We start from the raw sequence: 9,169 nt of genomic DNA on the forward strand, positions 1-9,169 counted from the left end.
CTTGTTATGCCTTCACCACCGTTTTCTTGAAAGGAGTTCCCTGCAGATGCTGAGTGGGAAGAAATCTCTGCTGACACCCTGCCCCACAACCCAGCACGGGCAGAACGGGATGAGAAGAGCACCAAGGTCAGGCAAAAAGGGATGAGAAGAGCACCAAGGTCGGGCAAAAAGGGGGACTTTCCTTAGGGAGACTGGGCCAGGAGAGGTGTTCGGTGGCCTGCCAAAGACACCAGTGCCAAACTCAGAGTTTTTGTTGGTTTTCATAAAGGAAAGGTTTCCCTTTCCCTCAGTGTTACTGAGTGATGCTGTTGGCACACTAAGCAATAACTGCAGAGTTAAATGAACAGCCCCACACATCTTTTCATACAATAAAGAACCCTGCTAGTGTCACCTCTGGGCACTGGGCTTTGGCTACCAATGGGCCTGGCTTTCTCCTCCAAAATAGAAAGAGCACAGAATCTTTGTGTCCAGGAGGCCGAGGCCTGTTCACCTGGCTTGTGGCAGAATTACAAAGCCCAGTGAATAAAATTGCAGTGCTGCCCCTCAATACCCAGCAGCTGCATGAAGACACCCCTTAATGTAACCCTTGGGGGTCTGGCATCAGCCTTCACATCCCTCTGGGAGCAGCTACAGAGATCAGGAGACCTTTTTGCCCCATCCTTTTCTATTAAAGGGCTGCCCTTTTCTTCCCAGTGTCTCCTGTCCTTCGATGTCAAAGTAACCAGAAGGAGGAAAAATGCCATTTTGTGTTTCATTGTGTCTGCAGCCTGCAACATCCATTCAAACCAAGCACTTTCTGAAAGCTATACTGGATGACATGTTATCAGGAGGAGGCTTGTGATCAAGGGAGGAAATTGTATTTGGATAGTAAATAAAAGTAGTAAATTTCAGAATTCTTGATTTCTGTCCCCTTCTGTCTCAGTAAATTCCACTTTGGTTTTCAGAGTGGCACCTTCTCAGCTTAGTGCTCTTTGTGTCCTCCTTTCTCTTCTGCCCTTCTTTGCCTGCTCTGTTTCTTTCACAATCTGTCTTTACCCAGGGCAGCTCCAACCAAAAAAACCTCCCCTGACTTTTTTTTCCAATCCATGTGCTAAAACAGCCCTGGATTAAGTGATGAAGTCTGGCAGTGAAATGTCACTGTAAGATCTTGCTCTGCTTGGGTTTCAGCCCTTTCAGAGCTTTGCCTTAGAGAGCAGGAACATTTTTTCCTTGCTGGAAACTGGAATTCCAGTCCATTGCAATGTGTGCTGTTTTTGCTGTGCCTCCCAAGGGAGCTGTGCAGGTGACAAGCAGGACCATGAGAACCTCATGAGCTTCAACAAGGCCAAGTGCCAGGTTCTGGGTCAGGGCAATTCCTGAGCCCTGGATTCGTCCTTGCTTTTGCCATTTTCTTGAAAGGAAAGTTTGCTGCTGATGCTGAGTGGGAAGAAATTTCAGCAGCTCCCACCACTCCTGATGGGGAGCTCCTGGTGGGCAGCTGAGGGTGATCCATCCTCTGCTGTGTCAAGGGGCTGGTCTGAAGGAGGGGACTTTCTCAAGCCTTGAAGGCAGCAGGTGCTCAGTCATGGGGCTGGTCCTGGCTGCTCTAAGTGAGGTCTGCAGTGGGTCTGACACCTAGGAGGAGGCATCTCAGCCTTGCTGAGGAAATTGCAGCGTAGGCTTTGCCCTCCAACGTCAAAAACAACGTCAAAATGAGATCAAAGCTTTGGATCTTCCTGCTTTTAGTCACGGGACAGATCCCAGACTGTGTCCCGGTCCGTGTATCCTGGGGGCTGGCTGGAAGCAGCGGAGACGCTGGCGGGGAGGGATGGCAGCTGTGGGTGCTGGCACTGGTGCAAGCTGCCTGCTGACGTTTGCAGGCTGGCAGGAGGATGTGCTTGATCAGCTCTGTGGGTAGAGAAAATGTCCTGGATCAGCTCGTGCTGGCAAGAGATGAAGTGAGAAAAATACTGAGACTCAAGTGGTGGAAGTGAGTCCTTCCCTGGTTTTCCATGCAGAGCATTCCACAGTCCCCCTCCTCACAAGGTGCATACCACATTTTTCTTTTGAACAACACTAAATTGATCCTCTCCATAGAGAAATTATCTTTTTCCTTCTCATAGTGGGAGTTATTTAGGCTTTTAACTTGTGAGTGGCTGGTGTTATTCTTTATTCCCATTATCCCCCTTGAAGTTCAAATTTGTATTTCCTTGGGCTGGGAGGTGAGGAAAACCTTGGCTCTGGGGTGACACCTCCCACCCAGCCAGATTTAACCTCTGGTGCTGCCCTCAGAATTAGTCTGGAGTGGGTTGTACTCTCCTTTTCTCCCAGCAGAAAGTTCCCACTGTGCTTCTGCTGGAATCACTTGGTCCTTGGAGTTCTGGCCTGGAATAGTGCTGGGCATGGGAGAGTGAGCAAAGCAGCAGCTGAAATGAGTGTGTTGATGGGTTTGATTTCTGTTGTTCCTGTACATTATGTCACCAGTGACTTTCAGAGCATATTTTCAAGTCTGCTGGGAAGCTTACCTGCAGAATAGCATGACAGTGTTAATAAAGGAGCAGGCAGGAAAGAAACATGTTCAGGTTCTTGCAGATCAAACTGGAAATGTAGCAGCTAGGGAGAGAGGAAACAGTGATTTCAGTACAGTAGAGAAGGATGTCAGGCTTGGCTGGGTGATTGCTGATGGGCAGGAATGGAGTGCATCAGGGTCAGAACATTCCTTCCCATGTCTCCTCAAGTTTCCACGGCCCAGCTGGTGCAGGGTGCATATTTGCATTGTGAAGTGCCAGTAAACCAGGCTAGAGAGGAGCCAGGCTTCTCCTAGCTGACTTAAATAACATAAAACTACTGTCCTTTAGTGGGAGACACTAAAAATCCCAGAGACAGTGCTCAAGACCCTTTCATGTGATGAGAAATTAATTCCATTTCAAATTCAACACCACATAGCCAATACTGAGCTTAATTTATGCTTCAATTTCTAACATTAATCTTTAATTTAGTTCAGTGCCTCTTCATCTAGCTGAGAGCTCAGCTTTTGATTAAAGGTGCTGTTCTTCAAGGGCTGTAGCCCCTCACACTCTACAGTCACACAGCAGATGGTTACCCAGGGGAGCAGAGACAGACCTGTCTGCTCAGATTGCTCAGTCTGTTCAAAAATGACAGCTTGTGGATTGGAAACTGGATGTTCTATTAGTTTTGGAGCTGGGCTCTTAAACAGTGTGAGAGTCCTTCCTTTTTAACTGAGGATAATTCAGTTTGAACTGGACAAGAATTTTGCACGTTCAAATACAGCTTTTCACTCTTCCCTTCCAGCTTTCCTGTTTTGGTGTCACATGTGTTACAGCTGCTCATGTGCTCCCCTGTATTCTGATGGACAGAAGCAATTTCAGGGGAGATCTGAGGCCCCAGAGCACACAGGGTGTAAGGCAGAGAACTGCCCAGGTCCTAGGCTCCAAACTTCTTCCATCTGTTTCACTGTCTCTCACTTACCTTGTTGCCAGGTGCTTTGGTTTTAGCATCACAGAACTCCTGCATAAACTCTTTCTTGGACCATCTCTTTATACCTCATCTCACTTTGTCAGCTGTGAAATATGTCTCCTTTTCATTATTTACCTCCTTTGCCCAAATGGGATCATAGAAAAATTAGGGTTAGGTGGGATCCTAAAAATCACTCAGTTCCAACCTTGCTGCCATGGGCTGGGAACTTCACACTTGACCAAGGTGGTCAGAGCCCCATCCAGCCTGGCCTTGAACACTTCCAGGAAAAAGAAATGCACCTCTCTGAGCAAACCCCTCTGGGATCATCCTTCTGGAGGGTGACAGTGTACATTCCAGGACTCATGGAGTAACAGGAAACCTGGGGAAATGCACCTCTCTGAGCAAACCTCTCTGGGATCATCCCTCTGGAGGGTGACAGTGTACATTCCAGGACTCATGGAGTAACAGGAAACCTGGGGAAACTCATAGGAAAGCAGGAACACAGTCCCAGGACATCTGTGATGTCCTGCAGCCTTTTGCTCCGTGTTTGTACAGCATCTAGGGAAGTAGCATCGTATCTGAATTGCCATGCAAATCCATAGGATTAGTCATGGGAGCAGGGAGGTCTAATTCTGTAATTCAGAGTGATGCTAATGAGAGCTTCTTAGAGAGGTTGTTTCATAGTGGTCTCTGAGGTCTTCTTCTCTTCTGGTCTCACCTGTGAGAGTGTGGCTGACAAACTGTAACCAGATGTTACAGACCTGAGCAGAAATTCCTGTCTGGGGAATAAACAAGCAGTGTTTTACACTTTGCTGTAGGAAATTCAGGGATTAGCTAAGGCTGTGCTTTAAACCCCCTCCATAAACAGACTCCAGCTGTGGCAGTCCTGGGATCTGAACCCTCTTGCTTCAAGCTGCTGTGTCAAATTAGAAACAGGCTTTTTCCTGGGCAGGCTTTGTCCTGAGATGGTCTCTTGGCTTGTGAGTGTGTTCTGACTTGGCAAAAACCCAGTTGTTTAAAATATTCATCCAGCTGTGAAGCTGCACAGGCCCATGGTGTGATGAGTGAGCACAGGAGCCACCAGTGGCCTCTGCAGAGTCACAGCCAGTGCTGGTGTCAGGGCTCTCAGCTCCTGCCCAGGCCATTTATGATCCCCTCATCACCCCTCACCTGTCACAGCTGAGAGATGGAGATGCAGCTTCTTCTAGGAGATAAAAGACAAAAGGAAGTAAAATCCAACAGCAGCCTGGAAATGCCTTGCAGTGTTTGCATTGCAGTCTTCTGTGTGCAAGGCTAAAATAGGACATGTCTGTGCCCAGCTTAATAGGGGCAGAGTCCTCCAGTGACCTTCCTGGACTGTAAACCTCAGACTGGATCATGGTGTCTATTCACAGGTATAGACCATAATGTTTGGGCCAAAAGGCTTGCTGCCAATTTGCTGTGCAGGCCATTTGATTAAATCTCAGTATATGACTTTCCCTTTGATGGAAAAGAAAGGCCATCCCTTACAACAAACCCCTGTGTAGTGCATTTATGACAGCACAAGTTAGGCAGATGAATAACAGTATTTGGAGGAAATTTCTGTAAGCTGCTTAGTGGTTACAATAGGCAGTGCTGAATTACAAGTGTCATTTGTCCAAGTGGAGTCACTGCTGTGTCCCCTTTTACCTCATACACAGCACCACAGACACTGTGCCTGGATGGCAGGTAATGATGCCACTTCTCTTATTTAGGGATGATTATCTGCAACTTTCACTTGTCCTTTCATGTCAGTCCCAGGTGAGAGCACTGAGTTTTCCAGGCTTATCAGTGGATTAAAGCTGTCAATAAAGTAAAAAAAAACCAATAAATTCTTCTTAGCTAGCTTATGATAGATAAAGGAATTCTGAAGTATTTCTATTTCTCCCCAAATAGGGAAGATCAGATAGACTGTTTCCTGCCTTTCCTCTCAGAAGAATATGGCGTGGGAGGTCTCAGAAGTATTAAATTATTTTTACTTAATCAGGAAGACAAGAGTCTTGGAGCCTTAATAGAGACATATTTTCCTCTCAACGCTTCTCAAACATTTGAGCTGCATTGGTTTAATGATACAGGAGTTTTAAAGGGGCTGAATAAATCACTACTTTTGCTTTTCATCAAGTGATATGCTGGTGATAAAGCTTCTGTTTGAGACCTGGTAGACCTTTCAGGAAAAAAACCCCCAGCATTAAAACCAGGCCAAATTCACTGTGTTTAAAACCCAGCAGTGGAAAAACATGCCTCAATTACATAAATGTTACTGTTCAGCACAAGAATGTCAAATGTGCATGAGGTTCTTGGAGACCTTGGTTATATTCAGTAAATATATTCAGTTACTAGTGGTAACTTGGAAGACACTTAGGAGCAGGGAAGAGAAGGAGGGATCACTGAACAGAAAGCTGACAAGGGCTGCAGCTGTGCAAGCGTGGCTTGGCTGGCTGGAGCTGCAGCATGAAGGCTCTGGTAGGTCACAGCACAGTTTGTTCTTTCTGATTTACGAGTCCCACACTTTGAGCATGTCCTGGCTTTGCTGTGGAAATGGCTTCCAGTGCCCAGGAGTGTGTGCACATCTTATCAGGGATCAGTCCATCACGAGTGTCAGTCATGGGGCAGCAACTCTGTGCACGCACTGCTGCACTGCCACCTGCTCAAAAAGGCTTTTGCTTTGCAAAACGCAGAGCCAGGGCTGTGTCACTGCCTGCCAAACGGGACCCTAAAGGGAGCAATCAGCAGCTAGAAAGGGCACAAGAGGCTCTCACTGCTGTGTGCAGTTGGGTCAAGCTTGTGGTGCACTGCCAGGTGAGCACTGCACCCTGTATTTCCAGCACAGCTCAGCTCAGGTGCTGCTAAGCCAGGGAGAAGGAAAATAAATAAAGCAACATGCTTGCATGTACTGCTAATACATCACATCCTGTTTATTGCACAGAACTCCTCCCATCCTATTAATAAAACGTCCCTAAGGTTTCAAAGTGGAAAACTCAGCAGCTGCTGATGCAAAATGACAAGAGCAGAGTGATGGTGCTTTATACCACGCACAGATCAAGACTGAAAGCTTTATTTACGTGCTGCAAAGCTGTTTGCACAAGGCCTTGCCCACTTTGGTGCATGAGAAATCCGGTGATGAAACAATTCAGTTGTGTTACAAAATTAAAAAGCCTTCTAAAGACTTTAGGCATTAAGTGCTCTTTGTGTGCTGCTGTATTACATTCATAAAATACCCAAGCCTGGCTCTAATGGGCTGTAAATGAACTCTTGGTGAAAAATATATCAAAATAAAACTACAGGCAGCCTGGGAAAATGCCTTCCAGGTTCCTCATAAAGACTTCATACCAATTAGCAAAGCCAGTCCCAGAGAGCACATAACGGGCTTTTTACACGAGGCTTTGCACATACTGGCATGTTACTTTATTTTTTACAATACCAGTATTTACACCAGCTGTGGCTTTAGTGAGAGAAATGCAAGATTTTCTGTGAGAGCAAGGAAACGGTATCGTTTACAACGGAAGATAAACAGAATTGCTTCTACCAGGAAAATGGGAAGTCAGAGCAGTGTGGGCTGAATTCTGTCCTTATTTGGCTTTGGGGAATTATGTGATTTTATTCCATGACTCAGAGTTGTTTTTACAGCATTTGCGTCACCCAGAAAAGTTGAATCTGCATAAGACCCAGCATGTTCCAGGAGAGAATATTTTGTTCTGTAATGTGAACTGGCTAGCAGGCGCTGACAGGTCTCATGTTTAGCTTTATTATTAATATTATTATTATTATTGTTGTTGTCATCCAGGCACAAACTGCAAGATATCTCAGAGCTATCACTTTGTGTTACTGCAGCAAGTATGTGCAGTACCAGGGAAAATCCTGATACTTGGAGAATCGTTTTACAAATCAGCAGCAGTGAATTCCATTTGCTTTCAGTTTGCCTCCTTTGACCTCAGTTCACATGTGGAAAAACACAGCCTGTGTATGACGTGGATAATGTAACTTCCCTGCTCAGTTCCACCCGGATCTCAACGTATTATTTCACTTGCAGAGCCTCACCCATTGTAGGTGCCACAAATCAGCCACTGCCCTGAAGTGTAAATGCTTGTGTTTTTCCATCCAGGAGGGTGGTTAGAGAATTTGGCACATAATGCTGCAATGAGTTGGCAGAACTGAAAGTAGGTGAGCTCAGACACTGGTCTGAAGAATGCAGCAAATCCAAATTTAGGGCTCTGGAGGCTGGATCACAAGTGCTGCAGCCCTGTGCTACAAAGTGCTGATCTGATACTGGCTCATTCCGCTTGTTCAGATGTGTTTGAGTGTTTCTGAGAAGTTATTTTTGTGCTGGCAGGCTTTGTGAGAGATCAGGTGGTGTCTGCCCATGCGGCTCTGTCTTTCTGCGAGGCTGGAGATCATTTCTGTTCCTGCAGCTGGCCCGGAGCTGTCATTAAAAGCCTGACACTGGCACAAGCACTGCTCTGGCTAATTAGGCAGCAGCGAGGTTGTGTGCCCACACCCAGCCTGGAGGAGCTGCACGCCCCATCCATTGCTCAGGACAGAGGAGCAGCTTGGGCAAGGCTGAAATCCAAAGCAAAATGAGTTTCTTTTCTTGTTCCCAAGGGCGGGACACTCACCTTTGACCCCTGCTCTTTGCTGGAGGGCGCTGGCCCTGGACTTTGACTCCAGCTCACTGTGTGGCTGCTTTGGCACCAAGTTTGGACCCGAGGGTGCATTGTGGTCCTAAGGGCCATTCCTATAAAGCAAACTTCCTTCTCTCTCACCTACTATTTTTTTTTTTTAACAGTGTTTTGCTAGTGGTGTGCTTTTGGCTTTTGCTTTCTGGTTGCTCAGGTTTTGTCAGGACAAAAGGGTGAGGCTCAGCAAGGTGCACGTGTCTCTGCAGCCTGGGAGAGGGAGCACTGCAGTAAATTCCTGTTCTCTGTCTCTCCCCTTGTGTCCAGAGGAAAAGAAAATGAAGCCTGACATGATTATCAGATAGCTCATTAACTGAATCCCATCAGAAGTGGTCACTCCGCAAATTCTTGGTGATTTAATTCCCCCATTTAATTAATTCCTCCCCTAGAAATTACCGGCTCACATTAGAGACAAATTACCTGTTAATTTTCCATTTGATAATTAGTGTTCTTCTAGGCCTTAGTTAAGTTTTCTTGCCTTATGTCAATTTTGATCAAAAGGAGACACCTGAGCCTTTTGATTTATGCTCCTGCTAATGTCAAAATTTCCCCTTTTATGGATGGAGCACAAAGGCAGGGGTCTGACAGAGCCCACGGCACCTCCTGCAGAGATAGTTCCCTCCCCACCTCTGCTGGGCACTTTGCATGGGCCTGGGAGAGACAAAAGACAAAAAACCCACCCCGAAAATAATTACAGTGCACAGCTGTGACCTTTGCATCTTCTGCTCTGCTGGTGCCCGAAGTGTCTGAGCGTTGATTTTTTATCTGCCAGGGGCAGTGGCCTCCAGAGGGGTGGCAGTGCAAGGGCTGCATGTGAGAGCTATGATGGTGGATGGGGGAACTTTCCTGGGCTCTGTCTCTGCCCCTGAGGCTTCTGCTGCTGTATTTTATCTACAGATTTGTTCCGTGCAAAATGCAGAAGCTGCCCAGGAAACAGAAGGCGATGCTTCCCCCGCCATCCCCCCCGGAAATGTTTGTAAATCCCATCTCCTCTTTCGCTGTGTGTTCCTGCCAGTGGCTGC

Source organism: Onychostruthus taczanowskii, unplaced genomic scaffold, assembly GCF_017590055.1.
Source record: "Onychostruthus taczanowskii isolate IOZ18803 unplaced genomic scaffold, ASM1759005v1 scaffold17, whole genome shotgun sequence".
Classification (NCBI taxonomy): domain Eukaryota; kingdom Metazoa; phylum Chordata; class Aves; order Passeriformes; family Passeridae; genus Onychostruthus; species Onychostruthus taczanowskii.